At 38.4% G+C, this 23,899-nt stretch overlaps 2 long non-coding RNA genes across 3 annotated transcripts in view; one reads left to right on the plus strand and one right to left on the minus strand.

Annotated features, from left to right (window-relative positions):
- Positions 1–3,037: 3,037 nt before the first annotated feature.
- LOC310729170 overlaps positions 3,038–23,899 on the minus strand; it is a 226,618-nt gene continuing 205,756 nt past the window's right edge. The window contains exon 3 of one of the 2 annotated variants that reach the window (XR_014534463.1): positions 3,038–3,123. This is a non-coding gene — a long non-coding RNA (uncharacterized lncRNA). Of the gene's footprint in view, positions 3,129–23,899 lie in introns of both variants that reach the window. The other variant, XR_014534464.1, reaches the window with a different exon arrangement.
- LOC310729189 lies at positions 20,871–22,002 on the plus strand. The gene is made up of 3 exons (XR_014534485.1): positions 20,871–20,999; positions 21,079–21,131; positions 21,618–22,002. It is a non-coding gene; the product is annotated as an uncharacterized lncRNA (long non-coding RNA).

Raw genomic sequence — 23,899 nt, forward strand, 5'->3', positions numbered from 1 at the left:
AAATCAGCTGTCCCAATACTTTTGCAAAAAATATTGTGTATAATCTAAACCAATAAATACATCAAATCCATTTTGAATTCTTGAAAATTCTTTCAAAATCTATATAGAATCTAATCTATGAGAAAATGTCATCTGCGAAGTCACAGCTTTATTTTATTGGAACGATCCATTGTATGATCATTTGTATAATAATTCATCCACAGGGATTTGCCTGGCAGTGTGTCACTTAATTCAAGCCCATACAACTAATTTCATCTGTTAACAAGGAAATGTAGGTAGCCATTTGTCAGTCAGGTAACACTTGGTAACCCTCAGGGATAATGTTGTTGCTTTACATTATCTGCCATTGAGAGAAGATGCTGAAGCACTGAATACTTAGCATCTTGAGTTTCGTATTACCACCAGAAGCCATGTTTTTACATGGTATTCATTTTAAAAGTGAGAAAATAAAGAAACGCTGGTGAAGGAATCATGTTTAAATCTACTATATAGTACCTATTCTATGTATTTGCTTGGCAAATGTTACACAACATGTATAGAAAATAATTGCAATATGGAAAATGTTGTTCTTTTGATACAGTTCCTGTCTAAAGTAGGTCTTATATGGCTTTTGAGACACCTTTGGGCTTCTAGTAGTTCCTAGAATAGCAAAGTCCACTAAAGGCGGTAGAGCATTTTCACATTTAGCTCCTAAACTCTGGAATAGTCTTCCTGACAGTGTTCGGGGTTCAGATACACTCTCCCAGTTTAAGTGCAGATTAAAAACATATCTTTTTAGCAAAGCCTACACATAACACACATCACACACATCACATCACAACCTTGTGCTCCAGAACATCTGATCACATGCACATTATCAACTTGTGCTGTTAATATCATGAACAGCAGCTACGCTAATTCCTCTCCACTGCTTCTCTTTCTCTCCCCATCCCGAGGCATCCTGAGGTTTGGCCAGCTCCAGTCACGTCCCACCTCGTGAAGATTATGGACCTATGGATGATCATGGAGAAGTAGATGCCGAGTGTTTAAAGGCCCTGGCATGGAGAAGCTGATGCTGGATCTATGATGATCACAAATTGTTCTGTATTGTTGAAAGATTTATGACCAAACTCTTGATGTCACCCATATGAGGATGGGTTCCCCTTTGAGTCTGGTTCCTCTCAAGGTTTCTTCCTCATATCATCTAAGGGAGTTTTTCCTTGCCACTGTCGCCACGGCTGCTCATCAGGGACAAACGCACACCATTCACCTTCACTGTTGTTTTCTGTAAAGCTGCTTTGAGACAATGTCTGTTGTGAAAAGCGCTATACAAATAAACTTGACTTGACTTGACTTGACTTTTTTCTTTTTTGTTTGACACTGAATGAGTGGAAGAAAGTTCTATTGAACCCAAATTTGACATTTCTGTCTCCAACAGAAAAACAGCACTGCAGAGAACTGGTGAGAAGATGTGATCAGACTGGCTTACCCTCACAGTCAAATATGGAGGTGGAAATTTAATAGTTTTGGTTGTTTTGTTTGGAGCAGGGAATGTTGGAGACTAATTCCAGAAAGTGAAAGAAACCAACATGGCAACCATTTCATACTTCGACACCATGCGATTCCATCTGGACTCATTGAAACCCACATGACAATGGGCCAAAGGTATGTCTAAAAGCAAACAGTCGTCTGAGGTGTTATCTATGATTTAATGACCTGCCCAGTCATTTAGTGACCTGCACCAAAATCCTAGTGAAGATGAACTTTGGCAAGTTTTTTTCAAGCAGCATGGCAAAGTATTTTAGCCGAACATTTGGAGAAACTATCTATACGGAGTGTATAAGTCTTTATATCTTTACTTAATTATTCAATGAAAATAAAGTGGAACATTTGGACATTAATAGTTTTTTGGTTAAAGTAAATCTTCATACCGTTACATGACCTAGTTTGTTGCATAGAACCAACAGGAACATGCATGTGTCTTTCAAAACAACTATAAAAACAACTGTGGAAGTGGAAGTTTCTCTACATTTGCTTTTTCAGAAATTCTTATCATAGCACCAACCCACACCATGTCATGTTTTATTCCTTACATGCAGAAAATTCTGGGTTTTAGTGTTTTTATGTGTCCATTATGTAATATTGTGCTGATGCGATCTGGATTTTATTTTTCCGCGGATACATGTTTGATTTGATGGCGCATGCATAAAGCAAGAGCGCAGAGCTTTTCACTGGAATGGCCTTTCATTTAACCTCCACTTTACTGCTACTCATGTTTTATCCTCCAAGAAAAAGGGGTCATTTAGGGGTTTTTTTTGTGTAAAATCTGTTATACTTGTAAGTACACTTCTACATGTGTAATAAAACATAAGCCTGTGGTTCATTAGGATTTTCCTGAACCAGAGGGTCCAAGTTGTTTTCTATTTTTGGTGCTGAATAAAATACAATACGCACATATCAGTAGAGTGCAGTGTAATCAGAGTTTATTGTATTAGTAAAATTACACTGAAATATATTGAAAACTACTTAACGCACCTGAATATGGCTGAACACGAAGAGATTCATGAGGTTACTGTAAAGGGTTGAACCCAAGAACTGTGATGAAGCAATTGTCCATCAGTGAACTGCTGATAACCTCAAAGTGAAGATAGGTGAAAGATGAACAGTTGAGGGTTAAAAGCCTTGTTCAAGGGCCCAGCAGTTGCAGCTTGGTGGGATTTCACCTTGTGATTTTTTATTCCAGAGTCCAGCGCTCTAACCATTAAGCTACCCCTATGCATATGCGCTGGGACAGTGAGGTTTTCTGTGGTCATTGGGTGTTTCGTGTCTTTCAACACCAGACCCCCTTGTCCAGCTGATAACGCTAGGGTTGATCAGACCAGGCCTGTATCCCAGATGCGATGGTTCTGCCCTCTTTATCCAAAGTCAACTATTGGCTTTTTCCGTAGCATTGGTTGCAATTCGAATTGCCTTTTTCTTTGCCTCCCTAGTGATACCATCTAAGGGAGTTTTTCCTTGCCACTGTCGCCACGGCTTGCTCATCAGGGACAAACGCACACTATTCACCTTCACTGTTGTTTTCTGTAAAGCTGCTTTGAGACAATGTCTGTTGTGAAAAGCGCTATACAAATAAACTTGACTTGACTTGACTTGACTTGATACCTAGTAGCGTAAATGTTTTGCAGAATGTATGCTCTGCCACCTTCAGAGTCTCACAACAGGTTATTCAGCCCTGCGTCCTACACTCTTCTAGCTCTTGGTACTTAGCACGCTTCCTCTCATTGGCCTCATCCATGTGCTCTTCCCAATCCACAGTGAGATCAAGTAAAATTCATTGCTTGGTGGAATCTAAGACTAAAATCATGTCTGGAGGAAACTGAGTGGATGTTATTCTTATTCTCAAAATCTACCTAAATTTGCCAGTCGGTAGCAGTAATAGGGAGACCAGGTATTACTCTCAGGTTGGGGGTTGGGCCTTCTCTTTGGCTATGAGAAGCTTGGTGGTCTTTGGCTCTTGGTGGCCCTTGATGGCCTTGATGGCTATTATCATGGTGCCAGTGATATCACCCATCTCCATCTCTTTGGGCAGCTGCTAAAAATGTTCTATGGATCCCCTTCCTGGACAAAGGAGACAGGAAGGTGTCTCACGTTTGCCCCAGACATGAAGGTTTGCTGGATTTGGTAGAGTAAGACATCATAGATGGTTTGGACTAAAAACCTGAAAATCTGCTCTCCAGATCTCAACCCAGGTAATCTCACATTGTCAAACATTGATGGAAACATTGTGATTGTGATATCTATTTTCAGATAGAGTACAATTATATATATATATATATATATATATATATATATATATATATATATATATATATATATATATATATATATATATATATATATATATATACAGTACAGACCAAAAGTTTGGACACACCTTCTCATTCAAAGAGTTTTCTTTATTTTCATGACTATGAAAATTGTAGATTCACACTGAAGGCATCAAAACTATGAATTACACATGTGGAATTATATATGGAATTATATACATAACAAAAAAGTGTAAAACAACTGAAAAATGTCATATTGTAGGTTCTTCAAAGTAGCCACCTTTTGCTTTGATTACTGCTTTGCACACTCTTGGCATTCTCTTGATGAGCTTCAAGAGGTAGTCACCTGAAATGGTCTTCCAACAGTCTTGAAGGAGTTCCCCGAGAGATGCTTGGCACTTGTTGGCCCTTTTGCCTTCACTCTGCGGTCCAGCTCACCCCTAAACCATCTCGATTGGGTTCAGGTCCGGTGATTGTGGAGGCCAGGTCATCTGGCGCAGCACCCCATCACTCTCCTTCTTGGTCAAATAGCCCTTGATGCCTTCAGTGTGACTCTACAATTTTCATAGTCATGAAAATAAAGAAAACTCTTTGAATGAGAAGGTGTGTCCAAACTTTTGGTCTGTACTGTATATATATATATATATATGAAAACACTTTGTTTGCTTTGATGTCCTGATGTCTGATTTCAGCATGACATGTTGAAACAGTTCATTGATCGTTCATGAAAATGTCTTCCATGTCAAAACATTTCTCCATTTCTACAGGAGACATTAGACAAGCAATCAAGAAAAATAATATAAAAACCATATTGTGTTATGTTTCTTATGTTTCCTATGTTTATCCACCCACTGCGTTTATGGAACGTCTTCCGGCAGAAACAAAAACACACTTACAGCTAAATAAATGAGTACACAGATAAATGAGTTATTATATGGTGTCCACAGAAAGTGTTAAACTGAAGAAAACTAGTTAAAGCAAAGACACATCAGAGATGTGTTCATCATCCAATGTCTGGTGTGATCACGGTACAAACAGTTTCCGTCTTGTTCCTGCGCAGATGGAAAAATTACACTTCACACATAGGTGCCGTCAGCAACTCGAGGACCTTCTGTGCATGTTTGGATTGTTTTTTTTTTCTCATCAAAGAACGCTAGCTGAGAACAAGAAGACGCACCTGTTCATTAGCGCGCCGTACAGAGATGCACACTCGGATACAAACACACTTCTGTAATGTATAACCGTCCAGTGTGCGATTCGCTTGGCCTTTGTGTTTCAGGAAAAAGAATGAAACGTTTGATTGTAACATTCATGCGGTTCACAGATTGGCAGGGAAATGAAAGGGATTACTCGAGTCTCTACTGTATGTCACATTGGGTCTTTTTAATACGAGAGCCACTTGTTCACCCGTCTGTTGCTGCTCCTCTCTACACCCATGACAGATGGAGTTTGAGTGGCATTCTTGAAATATAAAGACCACCCGCTCATGGCTTTAGGTGACAAGTCAATTATCTCCCAGCATTAGTCCTTCTGGCTACGTGGGGCAGGAGGAAAAGGATGCAGGCGAGTCGGAGTAGTAGGAAGAGAATGATAAGGATGAGGAAAAGATGACATGGAGGAAAAGAAAGAGGATTATTAGGATGAGGATGAAAAAGATGAGGAAGCAGATAAGGAGGACAGGAAAGAGATGAGGAAAAGATGAAAAAAGGGTGAAGTTGGACACGCGTAAGGATGGTGAGGAGGATAAGAAGGACAAGGAGGAAAATATGGAAGAGGATCATGAGGAGGAAAATGAGTGTGAGTATGAGAAGAAGAACAAGGTGGATGGGAATCAAAAGGAGGAGAAGCAGGATGATGAAGCAGATAAAAAGGAGGAGGAAGACAAGAAGGAGGACAAGAACGAGAAAAAAAAACTAAGGAGAACAAGGAAGAAGAGGAGAAAGAAATAATGGAGGAGCAGGAGGAATAAGGATAAGGATGATGAGGAGGATAAGGAGGACATTGAGGAGGATGAAGAAAAGTACAAGGAGGAAAGGGATTCGTAGGATGAGGATTAGAAAGAGGAGGAGGATAAGGAGGATAGGGAGGATGAGGACCACAAGAAGGAGGACTGAGAGAAGGATGAGGAAGCAGATGAGAAGGACAAAGAAGAAAATGGGAAAGAGGAGAAATAGAAGCTGGAGGAGTGCGAAGGAAAGAATGAATGATGAAGAGGATAAGGAGGGGGAAATGGATCATTTAGAGAAAAATGGGGAAAAGGATTTCAAGAAGGACGAGGAAGTAGAGGAGGAGGAGGAGGATGAAGCAGATATGGATCATGAGAAGAAATCATGACGTGGGAGAAAAGTGAGTAGCAAAAGGATAAAGATGATGAAGAACATAAGCAGGACAATGAGTAATATTAGGAAGAAGGATGAGAGGATGAGAAAGAGGATCATGAAGAGGAATATGAGGAAGAGGGGGACAAGGGAGAAGATGATTAGTAGGTTGCGGATAAGAAGGATGTGAAAGAGGATTTGGAGAACAAGGATGAGGATGAAAAAAAAGGTGGACAATGAGGAGCATGAACATGAAGAAAAGGGATGTTGAGTAGAACAAAAAGGAAGGGGGGGGGGGGGTAAAGGAAGGAGGAGGTAGAAGAAGAGAGAGAAAAGCATGTGGAGAAGAATGTGGACAAAGATGAGAAGTAAGAGGATGAGGATAAAGATGAGAGAAGAGGTTAGGAGCTTTAATTATATACAGGTGACATGACAAGGAATAGAAAGAGCGAAAATTGAGGCTTCACAATGAGTCTTTTTGATGACTCATGATCTCTTCATTAGACCTTTTTATACGATTTTGATGAAACTGAAGAGCTTCCAAGAACCTTTTCTCTTTCACTCTCTCGCTCTCTTTCACTGATTCATTTGCTACCTCATTTCCTTTCAGCTGTTCTATCATTGCAGCACGTTGAAATGTGAAAACGCGAACATCTCGGCGTTCTCGCACATGATAACGCCTTCTCGTGCCAGGACAGAGCAGATGTTCCTGCAGATTGTAATAGAGAAGGATGTCAAGGTAATAATCTCCTTCTCTTTCCAAACATGTAGACAGTCCTTTTTCAGTGCCAAGATCTACAATGCTGAAAAAAACGAGTAGTGTGCAGGGTGAATATTTCACTCACTGACAAATTCTAGTGCTTTTTTTTACACACAGTATTTTATTCTATCGTTTTTATTATTTTTTTTCATATTTTATGTTGCAACTTTATGCATTTTTTTTTCTCACGTCAATCCAAACTCCTATTATAACTGTAGGAAGTGGGGGAGATGGTTTAGGCATTGGAATCTGGATCAGAAGGTCACAAGTTTAAATCCCAGCACTACCAAACTCTCATTGCTGGGCCCTTGAGCAAGGCCCCTAAACTTCAACTTCTCTGGATAAAGGCGTCCACCAAATGCCATGAATGTCCCAATGAAATGTAGCTTATGTGCATCCCATTTCTCTGAATCATTTTTGTTTGAATGAACACGTTTTACGCTCTATAGGTGATCAGGCTTTTTCCCATGATGCACCAAAAGCTTTGGAATTCTCTCTCGAGTCTTTTACTGTTTTTAGATCCGCTCTTGAAACGAGCTTTTTCAGGATAGCTTATATCTGATCTTTTAATTTTGCGATGTGATGTTTATTTAATTATTTATTCTTATCATTTCTTATTCTTTTTTTTATTTTAATATTACTTATTTTATTATTTAATGTTTTTTCTTCTACAGCCTTATTCCAAATTGGATCCAATTGATTGTTTTTTTCAGAATTCGACAAACAATTCCCCATAATAACAACTTGAAGGAACTTTGTTTGAAATCTTTGCAAATTTTATAAAAAAAATAAAATAAATAAATAAATAAATAAAAAATTGTTGTCATTGTGAGATATTGTTTGTAGAATTTTTTGGAAAATAATCAATTTTATCCATTTTGGAATTAAGTTCCGGATGCACTGTAGGCTTGGAAATAAAGCTTGGATTTGTTCATTTTAAAGGCGCCTTTTAAAATAAAGATAATTATTATTATATTATTTTGGAAACACACATGCCTGTCTATAAAACCTCTAACAACTCAAAATGTATTAAATTTATAAAAAAAATATATATATTTAATATATTTATAAGAATTTATAGCTTGGTTTTAAGATTAGATAAGATCAGATAAAATAAGAAAGAATTTTATTAATCCCTCAAGGAAATTATTTAGCCAGAGACGCATCGGATTACAAGAAAAATTGTAATTAAATATAAAATAAAAAGTAAATAAAACATTCTAAAATGACAAAATATATTCAAAAGTACAATAAATACAAAAGCTTTAGTTCTGATCTTCCAAATGAGGACGGGTTTCCTTCTGAGTCTGGGTTCCTTTCCTCATATCTTATAAAGGAGATTTTTTCCTGGTCACTCTCATGACTGGTCAAACTTATCTACCAAGTTCCATAAATGTAAATGTAAAAGTCAAGGGAAGTGGCTGCAGAGCTCAGGTCTGAGAAAGACTACAAAACATTGTCTGCTTCCATCAGAAGTTTAGAAACTACAGGAACCTTCTTACAGTTACATTTATGGAATTTGGCAAATTTCGTCTGCGATTTCATCACACAGCAGGAGCAAACGTGAAATTCTGCGATGTAAAACAAGGCAAATCTGCCACAGAAACTTCTGACCTGACATATGTTGGAGATGCTGCAACAAGTCGTTCAAGGTGTTTTGAGTGGTGGATCATCAACATCCCACTATATGATAGTGATTCCTAAAAGAAGTTTTATTTCTGCTCTTTACAAAGTTTGAAATAAAACATTTAATCAGCTTCATATTCTTGGCAAACAAGGTGTATAAAGCAGCTTATGAATGCAAATGTCAATATCTGTTTAATAAACCATCAACACAACAAGATTATAAGCTGAAAATCCACCATAAACTCCAAACATTCGGCTTGTGTTAAGATCAACACATTAATTAGTGCTGCTTGGAATAAGGATTCTGTCTGTGTCTTATCAACTGTCGATAAATTAATTACTCTAGACTCATTCATTCCATTCACTTTTATATGTGTAGTGCTTATAGAAACTGTCCCAAAGCAGCTTTAGAGAAGCACATAGATATTAATTAAAGTTTAGTATCATAAATGAGTCCCTTTGAGTTTAACTATATTGAGGGAGAACTCCATCTAGATGTAGCGCATCAGAACGTTTCAGGAAGAAGGAGACGGGATTATGGGAACCTCAGGAGCATTTGTAGCTTGATGAGGATGTGAAATTTTAGGCTTTTAAATTTACATTCAAAATGTAAATATGTGAAATTGAATTATCCAAATTGGGATCACTGATTTTACATTTGTTGATTGAAACAATTCATTTTACACTAGATTTTTATTTTATATATATATATATATATATATATATATATATATATATATATATATATATATATATATATATATATATATATATATATATATATATACATACATACATACATACATATTTAAAAAAAATTTACACATAATTAAACTCTTTTTTTGTTTTGTTTTGTTTTTTACCACAAATTTTGTATTTTTTTTTTCTGAGTGCTTATAAAACATGGGCATAACAATCGTGAATTTTTTTTTCTACACCTGTAATTTCCTAAATAAGTCACTTACTTTATTTAAAATGAATTCAGTAATTTACTTTTTTACATTTTATAAAATGCCTTTTTATTTATTTATTTATTTATTTATTTATTTATTTATTTATTTATTTATTCTTTTGATTTATTTTTCCACTCGATTTGATCCCTTCTTTTGTTCATTTTACCTTCAATGCTAAATATTTACTGTAAATATGTAAATATATTTTTTTAAATCTTTCATTTAAAAAAAAATGCATAACAAAACAAATTTTTAAAAATATATATGTATTAATGCTTATTTGTCAACATCTACAGACCTTTTTTAAATCAAATTGAAAAAAATGGATACAGGCGGCCGAAATGTGCTTTCTCCGCAGGGTGGCTGGGGGATCCCTTAGAGATAGGGTGAGAAGCTCGGTCACTCGGGAGGAGCTCAGGGTTGAGCCGCTGCTCCTCCACATCGAGAGGGGTCAGCTGGGGTGGCTCCTTCCTGGGAAGGTGTTCTGGGCGCATCCCACTGGGAGGAGACCCCGGGGATGACCTAGGACACGCTGGAGAGACTATGTCTCCCGGCTGGCCTGGGAATGCCTCGGTGTCCCCCTGAAGAGCTGGAAGAAGTGTTTAGGGAGAGGGAAGTCTGGGCATCTCTGCTTAGACTGCTGCCCCCGCGACCCGGCCTCGGATAAGCGGGAGAAGATGGTATGGTATGGTATGGTATGGTATGGTATGGTATGGTATGAAAAAAATGCATTTTTTTTATTGTAACTGATGGTATTGCCTGTAATACTAAATCAGTACCAAACGTTTACATATAAAGTATTGATTAGATTAGATTAGATTAGATCATATTAGATTAGATTACACAAATAATTTACACTTATCAACTCTGTGTGTGTTGGTCAGTGCTGCATTTTTGCAGTATACAGTAAATCTACAAGTTCTAGTTGTGGGTTGCAGTATTTTTGGTTCATTTGTTAGTTTATGTGCCACCTTGGTCCTGGAGAAACATTGTTCTGTTTCGCCGTCTACCATACATGTATGTGTTTGTGTTCTTATAGAAAGCTGGGATCAATTATGTTTTAAATGTTATAACCAGCAGTCTGTAGAGAGCACAAACGTAGAAGATTGTTGGAGTATAGAAATAATTTTTGAACTCGAGACAGATACGTTAAATAAGTGAATCTCCCATAAGCCAACAGCTTAATGGTTCACAAACCACCAATAAATCCTTTATTCGCTACAGTCAGATTAAATATCCACAGGAAATTTCGTACTCATGGGTCCCGGGTAAATAAAGCATTCATGCGTCCTGCACAAACACTGCCCTATCGCTCCGAGCGTGCCTTATCCTATTCATTCGGCACCATGAACCAGCACGAGGGACTAAAATGTATAACTAGGTCACTGGCAATTTGCTTCTATTCATCAGCCTCCCGTTGGCAAGAGATGGAAACGAAAAAAATGCTGTTTTCCTCTAATCTATTGTCTTGGAAACAGTGTCCTACTTAAGCACAGCTGGACATAAGAAACTCATAGAGATGTGCTTGTTAATAATAAGATTCTGATATTATACAGTATGGTGTAGGTGTTTTCTGGGGAATTCCATCTTACATCTACAAATATATACATAGAGAAATACCTTAAAAGATGAATACAAATATGTTTGCCTTTTCCAGACCATATTAAACACATTTCAGCTTCTAATACAGTATGAAGTATGAAGTGTATCTAGGTTTTTAGGTCAAGGTTCAGTTAAATTTTAGTACAGTTTGGGGAAAGAAATGCAAAATATAAATGTACTTGTTTTTTTTATTAACGCAGTTTATAATTACTGACATTTGTGATCATCAATATTTGAACAGTTAACATTTAAAAACAAATTTAAATTATATATATATATATATATATATATATATATATATATATATATATATATATATATATATATATATATATATATATATATATACAGTGGGGAAAATAAGTATTTGAACACGCTGCTATTTTGCAAGTTCTTCCACTTAGAAATCATGGAGGGGTCTGAAATTGTCATCGTAGGTGCATGTCCACTGTGAGAGACATAATCTAAAAAAAAAAATCCAGAAATCACAATATATGATTTTTAAACTATTTATTTGTATGATACAGCTGCAAATAAGTATTTGAACACCTGTCTATCAGCTAGAATTCTGACCCTCAAAGACCTGTTAGTCTGCCTTTAAAATCTCCACCTCCACTACATTTATTATCCTAAATTAGATGCACCTGTTTGAGGTCGTTAACTGCATAAAGACACCTGTCCACCCCATACAATCAGTAAAAATCCAACTACTAACATGGCCAAGACCAAAGAGCTGTCCAAAGACACTAGAGACAAAATTGTACACCTCCACAAGGCTGGAAAGGGCTACGGGGAAATTGCCAAGCAGCTTGGTGAAAAAAGGTCCACTGTTGGAGCAATCATTAGAAAATGGAAGAAGCTAAACATGACTGTCAATCTCCCTCGTACTGGGGCTCCATGCAAGATCTCACCTCGTGGGGTCTCAATGATCCTAAGGAAGGTGAGAAATCAGCCCAGAACTACACGGGAGGAGCTGGTCAATGACCTGAAAAGAGCTGGGACCACCGTTTTCAAGGTTACTGTTGGTAATACACTAAGACATCATGGTTTGAAATCATTCATGGCACGGAAGGTTCCCCTGCTTAAACCAGCACATGTCCAGGCACGTCTTAAGTTTGCCAATGACCATTTGGATGATCCAGAGGAGTCATGGGAGAAAGTCATGTGGTCAGATGAGACCAAAATAGAACTTTTGGGTCATAATTCCACTAAACGTGTTTGGAGGAAGAAGAATGATGAGTACCATCCCAAGAACACCATCCCTACTGTGAAGCATGGGGTGGTAGCATCATGCTTTGGGGGTGTTTTTCTGCACATGGGACAGGGCGACTGCACTGTATTAAGGAGAGGATGACCGGGGCCGTGTATTGCGAGATTTTGGGGAACAACCTCCTTCCCTTAGTTAGAGCATTGAAGATGGGTCGAGGCTGGGTCTTCCAACATGACAATGACCCGAAGCACACAGCCAGGATAACCAAGGAGTGGCTCTGTAAGAAGCATATCAAGGTTCTGGCGTGGCCTAGCCAGTCTCCAGACCTAAACCCAATAGAGAATCTTTGGAGGGAGCTCAAACTCCGTGTTTCTCAGCGACAGGCCAGAAACCTGACTGATCTAGAGAAGATCTGTGTGGAGGAGTGGGCCAAAATCCCCCCTGCAGTGTGTGCAAACCTGGTGAAAACCTACAGGAAACGTTTGACCTCTGTAATTGCAAACAAAGGCTACTGTACCAAATATTAACATTGACTTTCTCAGGTGTTCAAATACTTATTTGCAGCTGTATCATACAAATAAATAGTTTAAAAATCATACATTGTGATTTCTGGATTTTTTTTTTTAGATTATGTCTCTCACAGTGGACATGCACCTACGATGACAATTTCAGACCCCTCCATGATTTCTAAGTGGGAGAACTTGCAAAATAGCAGGGTGTTCAAATACTTATTTTCCTCACTGTATATATATATGTGTGTGTGTGTGTGTGTGTGTGTGTGTGTGTGTGTGTGTGTGTGTGTGTGTGTGTGTGTGTGTGTGTAAATAAATGGAACATTGTAATTAAATAGTTTAAATTTGTCATTTGAGTAATACAGATGTGTGTGCAAATGTGTATGTGTGTGTGTGTGTGTGTGTGTGTGTGTGTGTGTGTGTGTGTGTGTGTGTGCAAATGTGTATGTGTGTGTGTGTGTGTGTGTGTGTGTGTGTGTGCTAATTTTCTAAACATATGATCTTCTTAACTGTTCTACTTATTTCAGCATACTTTAACACATATCCTAATTGTTGCCATCCTTCATTTATTCGCTCTCTTTATATGTGGAATTGACAGGATTTTAACTTTTAAGGGAACTTCTTGAAGCTGGACATAAAACATTATGAATTGCGCTAGCATTAGCCGCTGGCCAGTTCTGGGCGATATTGATTCATTAGTGTTTTCATGCATGTGAAAAACAAATCTTTTTTTCAGTACGGAGCAAGTAGCCACAGTTACACTGCGCAAACTGGGTTTTTTATACCTCTGTGAAATACAAATAATTAATTTCTTGTTATGTTGGCAGGGTTGTTTCTACTAATAAGTATAAACATATTGCCGAAATTTACTTAAATTAATTTATTATATTATATTATATATATATATATATATATATATATATATATAATTTTTTTTTTTTTTTATTTGTCCTTGAAGATGTACTGATATTAGGATGAAGGCAAGTAAGAAATATAAAAGAAAAAAATCATTAAGTGGTGTGCTTATGACCAGTCAGAATCCTTATCAGCACCTTTTGACCAATCAGAGTCATCAACAACAATTTTTAAACAAAGACATCCAGCCCCTTCTGACTAATCTGAATCCTCTTAAACACCTTTTGGCCAATCACTGCTATCATCCATACTTTCTAACCAACCAGAGTCATCAGCTGTACATTTTGACCAAAGACGTCATCAACACATTCTGACTAGTCAGAATCTTTATTAATACTTTCTGGCCAATCAGGATCCTCATTTACACCTTAAGGCTAATCACAAGTGTCATCAACACCTTCTGGTTAATAAAAAAAGGTGAGGGAAGTGTCTTCAACACCTTTTAACCAACCAGAAGCATTAACCATTAACATCTGCTGACCAACCAGAATCCTCATCAACACCTTAAGGCTAATCACAAGTGTCATCAACACTTTCCTGATAAATGCCTTTCAAACAGTGTCACCAAAACCTTCTGACCAATTAGACATCTCAAACACTTTCTAACTAACCAGAATTACTAACAAATTCGGACCAATCAGAATCCTCGTCAGCATGTTCTGTTCAACCAGAATCAGAATTGTGATGAATGCCTTTTGACCAATCACAGATGTCATCAGCATATTCTGACCATTCCGTAAACCCTGTTTTGTAATTATTCCATTTCTATGTTTAAAAAACACAAACTATATTTAGTTAAGAGCAAAATGCAGCCTGTCAGCAAAAAAATCTAGTAAAAAAAAAATACAATAATGAATAATAACAAATATTAATGGATTTGTTTATCAGATAAACAAAGCCTTGACAAGACATTTTCTGAAACCCAACTATCTTTAAAGATCTGTTTTGCCAGATCTACTGTGTCCATACTGCATACTGCTCTTTTTCTTAATTAAGCTCAAATTAACCTACAATTCCTCCATTTTACATTCAGCCCAAATCAGTTCCCTCCAGATGACAATGTTCTCTATTAAAAAAGGATCGCCTCTGCTCAATGATTACAGACACGAACATGATTGCAATAAAAAACTCTGGTGTTTGAAAGAAAGAGGGGCATTCGGTGAAGGGAGACAGGCCTAATTATCATTTCAGGAAGCAGGTGGCAAGCAATTAAACTATTTATAGGTAACCTTGGGGCTCTTTACTCTAAATGAGGTTTCCCTGAAATGAGGGGAAAAAACACGTGGAAGTCTCTACAGGGATGGTAACACGAGTTCACGATCAAACCAGGGAATGAGAGGAGATTTAAAAAGATAGATAGATAGATAGATAGATAGATAGATAGATAGATAGATAGATAGATAGATAGATAGATAGATAGACAGACAGACAGACAGACAGACAGACAGACAGACAGACAGACAGACAGACAGACTTCTGACCTTAAAAAATTGTCATCAATACCCTATTACCAATCAGAATTCTCAGCAACATCTTCTGACCAAACAAATCTTCATCAAAACCATATGAACATTGTGGTGTAGAGGGGACCAATATAAATCTCTGCAGTGACATTAACACAAGTTTATGATCATACTCAAGACCTGGACATTTCAAAACAAACAAACAGACAGACAGACAGACAGACAGACAGTTAGTTAGTTCATAGACAGGTTGTTGGCTTTGCATCAATCCAATTGGTTTTACTTGATGCCACAGCACACCTTCATAAATATGGTGGAGGCCAGATCTTGATTGGCCAAAGCTGTTTTGATAGCAAAAAAAGGAACTACTACAACTTTTGTCAAACCTAAATAGTGTTAAGACTTCTATTATTATCAATAATGAATGAATTCTACAACCCTAATTGCAAAAACGTTGGGGAACCGAGTTAAAATGTAAACAGAAAAAGAATGCAATGACTTGAAGATTTTTGCATATGTAAGCAAAGACCACGCTAACTGCATACTGCATCTGATACTAAAGCATGTTTTTTATTCAATTTATTTACATTTTTATTGTAATTCTTTTTGTTTGTTTGTTTGTTTTTTTTTTTTTCAATTTCTGTTGAACATTAATGCATTAACTTGTCTTCAGTAATCTTTTGTAATCTCCAGCTGTCAATTGTAGCTGAGAAAATCCCATAAACGCATCATGTATTCTCAGAGGATGCTGTTGCATTTCATCCAAAGCATTTGTTAATCTTATTAACTCTTGAGTCACTTTTCATTTATGAGCTTTCATACTGTGTGCGTTACATACATGCATAAATACAATTATACATTCATTAAATACATACATTCAATAACATCCATGTATACACGGTTACATAAGTACGTACATACATATCTATACATACATGCATACATACAATCATAAAGAAATGAATCAACTAATCAAAATATCATGTTTGTTCTATTCATTATAAAAAAATTTTTTTAAAGAAAAACAAATGACAAAATTTTGTTTATATTATATATATATTATATTAATTCAAAATTTTTACCAACATTTTTTGCTTGAAATGTACAAGTATTTAAAATACACCATCTCATATTGAGATGTTGAGTTTATTTGTGTTTGAAACAAATTTGTGTTCTTAAATATATAGATAAATCACTTTATTCATCCAAGAGAAAGATTCCTGAATTAGGATGTGACATGATGTTTCATAATTCATAATAAATAAATAAATAAATAAATTACTTCTTCTTTCGGCTTCTCCCATTAGGGGGCGCAACAGCGGATCATCCGTCTCCATACCCCTCTGTCCTCTACATCTGCCTCTTTCAAACCAACTACCTGCATGTCTTCCTTCACCACATCCATAAACCTTCTCCTTGGTCTTCCTCTTTTCCTTCTTCCTGGTGGCTCCATCCTTAGTATTCTCCTACTGATATACCCCATGTCCTTCCTCTGCACATGTCCAAACCATCTCAATCTCACCTCCCTCACCTTGTCTCCAAAAGTCCTACATGCGCTGTCCCTCTAATAAACTCATTTCTAATCCCGTCCATCCTCGTCACTTCCAACAAAAATCTCAACATCTTCAGCTCTGCTACCTCCAGCTCCACCTCCTGTATTTTACTCAATGCCACTGTCTCTAAACCATACAACATCACAGGTCTCACCACAGTCCTATAAACTTACCTTTCACTCTCACAGATACTCTTCTATCACAAATCACTACTGCTATCACTCTCCACCCACTCCACCCTGCCTGCACTCTTTTCTTTACTTCTCTAACACACTCTCCATCACTTTACACTGTTGACCCCAGGTACCTGAACTCCTCCATCTTCTCCACCTCCACCTCTGCAACCACACCACTCCACTGCCCTCCCTCTCATTCACACACATGTACTCTGTCTTACTTCTACTGACTTTTATTCCCCTTCTCTCCAGCACGTACCTCCACCTCTCCAGGCTCTTCTCAACCTGCTCACTACTCTCACCACAAATCACAATATCATCTGCAAACATCATCGTCCATGGAGACTCCTGTCTGACCTCGTCCGTCAACCTGTCAACTCGCGCTTTTATTGTCATTTCTATTATATATAGTTGAAGCAGTACACAGTGAAATGAAACAACGTTGTTTCAGAACCCTAGTGCGCCATAAAACAACATAAAGCTACATAACAGAAAACACAGGTCTAAGTGTCCTCGGTACATAAAGTGCATTGTGTGCAACCTGGTGCAAACAGTGCAAGACAGACAGTGCAAAGACAACACAAAACACAAAATAGCGCCACCAGTGAGTTTGTGTGTGCGTGAGTTTTAGTGCAGTTGTGTGTTGAGGAGCCTGATGGCTTGAGGGAAGAAACTGTTGCACAGTTTGAATTTGACGGCCCGAATGCTTTGGAACCGCTTCCCTGGTGGCAGGAAGGTGTGTGTGAGGGGTGTGTGGGGTCGTCCAAAATGCTGTTGGCTTTGCGGATGCAGTGTGTGGTGTAAATGTCCATGATAGAGGGGAGAGAGACTCAGATGATCTTCTCAGCTGTCCTCACTATCCTCTGTAGGGTCTTGCGATCCAGGACGATGCAATTCCCAAACCAGGCAGTGATGCAGCTGCTCAAGATGCTCCCAATGGTCCCTTTGTAGAACGTGGTCTGGATGGGGGGAGGGAGATGTCCATCACCACTGCAAACAGGAAAGGGCTCAGATGCGATCCTTGATGCAGTTCAACCTCTACTTTAAACCGGTCCGTCGTTCCTACTGCACACTTCACTACTGTCACACTGTCCTCATACATGTACTGCACCACCCTCACATACTTCTGTGACACACCAGACTTCCTACAATTTCCAACAACCTCATACAAAACTCCTCTCTCCACCCTGTCGTACGCTTTCTCTAAATCCACAAACACACAATGCAACTCCTTCTGTCCTTCTCTTTACTTCTCCAACATCATTCTCAAAGCAAATAATGCGTCGGTGGTGCTCTTCCTCGGCATGAAACCATAATGTTGCTCACAGAATAAATAAATAAATAAATAAATAAATAAATAACAGATACTGTCAGGCTGACGACCATGACGCGGAAGCGAAAGTAAGTCAATCATAGTTTATTGAATATGCCGAGGAGAGAAGCAAACAAAAATATTCGCTCGAGACGAGTAATCCACAACGGAAGTTAAAGTCCAACGGAAAGCAAAACGAAAGTAAACCTCCTATGGCCAAGAGTAGTCCAACACGGAACAGAGTTGGGAAATGGAACCAGCGGGGAATGCTGGTGGTCGAGCAGCCACGGGGAATCACCAGCATGACATTTAAGAACCGACAGCCTGTGACTCCAGAACATGAGTTTATATAGTCTAAACCTAGATGAGCCACAGCTGTCGGTCGTCAAGGCAGGCACGGGATAACGAGGCAGCATGACTGCTACCGAGGGGGGCGTGGCAGGGTGAATCCCTGACAGCGGCTGCGGGAGGCGTGGCAGGTCCTCAATTGAAAAGCCTTCAGATTATTAGAAGTGTATTATTAGACTGTGTGTTCGTATCCACACAGTCACCTGCCTAATATTCCAGATGTGTATAAGCCTTCTTCAAGCTACACATTACTTACACACAAGTGCTGTCTCTGACTCTAAACCTACCTGCTGAAGAGTGGAGAGGAAAAAAAAAACAATAAAATGAGATTCTGATCATATCTTTGGGTTATGGGACTCGAAACGAGGTTTACAAGCGGCCATCCCTGTGGCATGCGGTGACATATGGAAGTCACGGCTCGGATTGAAATGCCTAGTTATCCAACATCTGTTGATACGAAGTAGAAAACCTGTCTTCAGATTCACCCCAGAGGTCAGCTCTATCCAGGGAAAAGCTTATTATGAAGTTTCTGAGGGGTTTTGTTGATGTGAGAATTTATTTATATATTCCACTGTGAGTTTCGGCAGGAAATAAAGGCTCGGATTTCACAAGCAGGTTACGGTACACATAGTAGTACGTTTGAATAAATATCTACTATCCTGGTGTATGTGTGTAGTACAGGTACAGTCTCAAAGCATCGTTCCATATTAAATAGATCCTGAGAAGATAACAAATTGTATAACAACTATTACTCCATTTCATTCTCATTATGTCCTTCAATGATTTGGCCAACAGAATATTACATTTACATTTACATTTGCGGCATTTAGCAGACGCTCTTATCCAGAGCGACGTACAAAAGTGCTTTAAATCTCTAGTAATGAATAAATCTACACTGGTACGCAAGATTACAAACTTAATATAAATATAACTCGAATTCTACAAACTTGGAAAGTGCTAATTTAGGTATTTCAGGAAGAGGTAGGTCTTCAGTCGTCGCTTGAAGATAATCAGGTACTCTGCTGTACGGACATCTAGGGGAAGTTCATTCCACCACCTCGGTGCCAGAACAGAGAAGAGCCTTGAAGTGTACTTACCTCTCATTCTGAGAGAAGGTGGATATGCAATTAATATGCAATTAATATGCAATTAATACTAAAAATTCTTATCTCCAAATATACTTGTCAGGGAACCACCAGTCACGCCTCCCCCCTGCACTCAGCACACTCGCAGCGCCTCGCCTTCCTACTAATCACCTTCACCTGTCTCCAAACTACTCTCCCTGTTCTCGATCACTCACCGTCCAATCTACAGTCCACTCTAGAGATCATCCCTGGACCTCCTGTGTTCCGGATTATACCCATTTTCCGGTCTGTACTTCTACCTAAGCTCCTGTTTTGTGTACTAAGGCACATAGGGCGTGTTGACTGCATTCTGGTCTCCGACTGTATACGGACATCCGGATTTTCCAGTCATGTGTGGTTCCTCCACAAAAAGGTTCCTACTAAGCTAGAGTCCCACAACTGTATAGGATGTTCTTAGATGTGGAACCATGAAAATGTTCCTTTACTTGAACTAGAAGAACAAAAACCTGTTCCAGCATGACAGTACAACTGTACACATAACATGCCTTTTTTAAGATAAGCTTTCCATGGGTAGGAGTGGAAGATCACTAGAAAGCTCCAAAACTACTGAACTCCTTTGGGATGAATGTGAACGTGGACTGCACCCCAGGCCTTCTTACCTTCTCACCTACATCAGTACCTGACTTTACTTACACCCTTGTTGCTAAATGAATCTCCACAAATGTCCACAAAATCCAGTGAAACATCTTCCCAGAGGAGTGGAGGTTATTCTAAAAGGAAATGAGAATAACAGTAAATATGGAATGGGATGTTCAAAAGAAAGGACATCTGAACCTTCTGGTCAGGAGTCCACAAGCTTTAGCCTAAATAGTGTATATTTCAAAGTGTTTAAATTAGTAAATTATAAAACACTGCATGATCAGGGACAGAACAGACATATAACAAAATAATACACCCTGCCTTCTATAAAATAAGAATTTTTTTTTTCTCACTTAAAACTCCTCCATTAGAGAAATGGAATACTTTGTGAGCAAAAAAATGAAATCTAATTTAAAGTGTTAAACTGTGAATCAGACTCAGCACTCACAGATTCTCATCAGGCTTAACCAGGCACATCAAGTCCGAGTACTCCAGGTTCTAAGTATGACAAATCATTCCTGCATTCTGAAATATTTGACATGTTGTGTCAGGTTTAAGTCTTCTAGTTCAGCGCCTACTAGTAGGGGTGTGCTTGGCTAATTATCCCAAGACTTTTTAAACAGGCACTGGGCAAGAGGCCTTGAAATGTGCGCCCTGTTTTAAAAGCACATGGGATATAGTGCTGCTTTGTTTGGTTGTGTTTGGAGTCGCCCTACAGGAGGTAGGCCAGGTTTGTTACTTTTTGTTTAAATAAAGGGATTTATTTTGATTGTATGGGAAAATTGTTTTTATTGATTTAGATGCAGATAAATTGAGCAATGCTGACTGTGTATGCTGACAGCTGCTGGTGTAGGTAAATATATGGGCTTTGTCTTATTTGTTTAAATAAGGATGAAAGGTTTTATTTGTATCCCTCTTTGGGAATGTGTTTTGATTCAGATCTGGATAAATGCTTGAACATCAACTGATCATTATATCTGCTATCTGCCAATGAAGGTACATTATTTATTATTTGTATTAAATAAAAGTGAGTGTGCAGTTGGTAACCATTGTTTTAAATGTTGTGTTTTAAAGCATATGATGTATTGTTCATTTGTTTTTTTTTCTGTTTTAGATTTGTCAATTGCTGTTTCTCCCGTGTTGTTTTTGTTTGGTCCCCTTGTTGGCCGGTCTCAGGAATGTGCTGCATGGTGGCAGCATGTGTATTGTGTAAATTGTTTGTGTACGAGTACGGTTGGCCAGGGCTTTGTTTTTTTTGTATCCTTTTTTTTTATTGATGACACCTTCCCAGCCTTATGTCGCTAGCTTAACTCATGGTGCTTGTCTTTTTCAACTACAGGTTCATAAGCTGCCTTACGCATTTCTGACCTATGCACCTGCTTCGCTGGCCCATCCGGAGACTGGGAGACTGAATGTATTGCACTCTGCTCACCTGGTGCCCAAACAATCTAAACCAATTGCGGACCAATACCTGAGCTACCATACTTGCTCAGTGAGCCCTCATGGGAATAGCCTGAGTGAACTTGGAGAATACATCTGTAAGCACCAAGACATTCTCTCTTCCATCACAAAAAATTCATATTTCGAATTCTCTTTCTAAATGAAAATTAAATGACCAGAAGGTACACACCTATTGATGTACAATATTGAACACACAAATTTAGCTAATGTAACATTCACCACCTATTTCTTGGATTCTTGTTTCATTTTTTTTATATACATGTCATGACCCCTCCACACCAGTAGAGAGCTCTCTAACCTGTACCCTCTAATCTGAGTTTTATTTTTCACTTTTACAGTAGCTTCCTGTTTCTATGCATTAGCAATCAGATACACAGTTGATTTGCAAAGTCTTGCTCGTCTGTGATGTTGGGTAAATTCCTGGCTGATATTCCTGTCTTTGACGGTGTCTACGGCTTGAATTTTTTTTCTCTACTCTACTAGTTTAACAACATTGTCTCATACATTTTGTTCGAAGAACATCCCTTAAACCTCAGTTGTCACTCGAATGCTCCTTCGAGTCTCATTTGTTACCTTGTTGAAACACGTCCAAGCAAGAAGCCAACAGTTGCCCATGTTTTTGAAGAACATCTGCTACGACACATCACAGTGGCAGTTCTTTCTCTGCACACCATGTGTTCATTTGTGTTGTCATAAGTGATTTGCTTAATGAATGTAAAATCCCACGATGCAGTCAAGCCTTGCTGAGAATCGCTCTGAGGTCATCTCTTGCTGGAGGTCACAGAGAGGTTATGCCTTGCAGGGATTCACCTCGCAGTGTTCCCGGTTTGAACAACTACAGAATCTTGTCGAGGGCTTAGCGAAGCTTCAAAGTTGACTTCCCCAACATTACTTTTGCTGTACAGAGAACACATTACGTCCTGTCGTTCTAAGGTTGGCTTGTGGGTGCAATTTGTTAGATATCAGCCAGGGTCAGTCTGAAGACATCACAAGGCTAAATGTTCTGTCTTATTCGATCAAAACAAGAGGTGGTTTGAAAGGATGTCCTAGATTCCAAGAGATGTCATAGCCACTGATATTTGTTTTATCGTGTCCAAAAAAAATTATATAAGCAGGGTAATGGTACAGTTATGTGAAGTTCTAATCCTGGTGGTCTTGGTTTCAGGGGAAGTTATAGTCCTGGTGGTCTTCGTTTTTGGAGAAAGTTAGTCTTGTGGTCTTGGTTTCTGGGGAAGTTATAGTCCTGGTGGTCTTCGTTTCTGGAGAAAGTTAGTCTTGTGGTCTTGGTTTCTGGGAAAAGTAATAGGCCTAGTGGTTTTGGTTAAAAACAAAAATATAGTCCTAGTAGTCTTGGTTTCTGGGAAAAATTATAGTCTTTGTGGTCTTGTTTTCAAGGGAAAGTTATAGTCCTGGTAGTCTTCATTTCAGGGGAACAATGTAGTTCTGGTGGTTTTGGTTTCAAGGGAAACTTATCTTACTGGTGGTTTTGGTTTTAAGGGAACTTTTATAGTCCAGGTTTTGAATTTAGGGGGAAGTCAAAAGCCAGGGAATGTTGGTTTCAGCAGGAAGTAGACTTCATTGTTTTTCGAGAGTTTTTTTTTTTAGGTCATAATCCAGGTTATTTTGGATTCAAGTGGAAATTGTCCCAGTGGCCAGACTATTCTTAAATTAAAGTTAAATTGATTGACCAACTTGATTAGTTGGAATTCTTACTGAACATTGAACTTGTATTGCATTGACATCCAGAATTGGAAAATATACCCAAATCTCTCAGAAGATCCTTAGTCATGCCGAATATTTTGGCCGCATGTGATCCATTCAGTGGTTAAGTCTACTGTACTGTATGTCCATGATTACAGACCGTTTATATTTACAGTGTGTGTGATTCAAGCTTGAACATAAAAAAAAAAAAAAAAGGACGACTCTCAGGGGCTGTGCAATAGAACCCAGCGCCTACTCACAAAGGCACCCTGATACTGTATGTGACCATTCCAAAAGAGTTTTTGTCCCTGCGAGTGGCAATTTTCAGCTTTTTGGAAGGATTTATTTTTCCACTAAAAGTGTTTATTTACTATACTTCCGTCAAGGTTGAATGCAATATGTTCCACACTGTGCAACTCTTTAGTACTTAAGGATGCTCTGCAGGGATGGAGGATTTTT

The sequence above is a fragment of the Silurus aristotelis genome, assembly GCF_946808225.1.
Source record: "Silurus aristotelis genome assembly, chromosome: 7".
Lineage (NCBI taxonomy): Eukaryota > Metazoa > Chordata > Actinopteri > Siluriformes > Siluridae > Silurus > Silurus aristotelis.